Below are 1,221 nucleotides of genomic sequence, written 5' to 3'. Positions count from 1 at the left end.
GCCCGGGTTCGATCCTCAGTACCACATACAAACAAAGATGTTGTGTCCACCGAAAACTAAAAAAATAAATATTAAAAAATTCTCTCTCTCTCTCTTCTATTCTCTAAAAAAAAAAAAAAAGAATTATTAGAGGAATAATTTTTTTATTCAAGCTATTTAATTGACCTTCTAAAGTGGTTTCCATGCCTGCAGTAACCTCTTCTTTAAATATATCCCAAATATTCTATATTTTAAAATATGGAACACTTCATGAATTTGCATGTTATCCTTGCTCAGGGGCCATGCTAATAATCTTCTCTGTATGGTAGATGAACAATTTTTTGTTTATTTATTTTTATGTGGTGCTGAGGATCGAACCCAGTGCCTCACGCTCTTCTGCTGGGCCCCAGCCCTAGAGGAACAATTTTTAAATACAGATGTGGATCATGCCACTTTTAACAGATGTGCAGATTATTCAGTGCACAGGGAAAATGGGTAGTTGATTCAACTCATGTTCTGCTAGAGCCATTGGCTCTGGAGCTGCATTTGATGGGAGGAAGGGCTACCTTTTTAAACTCTCACAACAGCACTCTTTGGGCTAAGAAAGTCCTGCCCATCCTTCTAAAATTCTTCAGACCTAGGCATTTACATTTTAAATAGTTCCAGTGAAATACATAAGCTTTACTGCCAAGTAGCTGTGTTCTCTCTTTTTTTGTGATATTATCAGTATGCATATTACTTCTATGTATTTCACAAATCCAACATACACATATCCAAATTATAACATATAGTGTTATAATGATTACTTTTAAGAAAGCTGAGAGAAAGAGAGCAGGTGTATATATTTATAGAGCTTGTTATAATAACCTTATTATTTACTCTCTTGTTTCTCTCTATTTCTTCCCATGGATCTGAGTTACCATCTGGTCTCATTTCTTTACTCAAATACAGCTTTGCTCTCACCTGCTTCTTTTGTGCTATTATTGTCCAATGTATTACATTTTTACCCAGTATAGGACCAACAATATAATTTTATACATATTATTTTATGCAATTGTTTTTTTAACAATACATAACTCAGTACCATAAAATTCACCCTTTGATGACAATTTATTACCAACAATGAGCACTTTTTTATGTGCTTCCTGGCACATGCCATTGGAGAAATGTTTATTCAGTTCCTTTTTCTATTTTTAAATTGGGTTATTTGTCTTCTTGTTTTTGAGTTACAGGAATTCTTAA

At 33.7% G+C, this 1,221-nt stretch overlaps 1 pseudogene; it reads right to left on the bottom strand.

Annotated features, from left to right (window-relative positions):
* Window positions 1–231: 231 nt before the first annotated feature.
* On the bottom strand, window positions 232–307 carry LOC114104148 (U6 spliceosomal RNA; annotated as a pseudogene).
* Between the last annotated feature and the right edge of the window lie 914 nt (window positions 308–1,221).

This window comes from Marmota flaviventris, chromosome 1, assembly GCF_047511675.1.
Source record: "Marmota flaviventris isolate mMarFla1 chromosome 1, mMarFla1.hap1, whole genome shotgun sequence".
Lineage (NCBI taxonomy): Eukaryota > Metazoa > Chordata > Mammalia > Rodentia > Sciuridae > Marmota > Marmota flaviventris.
Note: the sequence above shows the minus strand (reverse complement) of the source record. Positions and strands in the feature narration are given on the sequence as shown.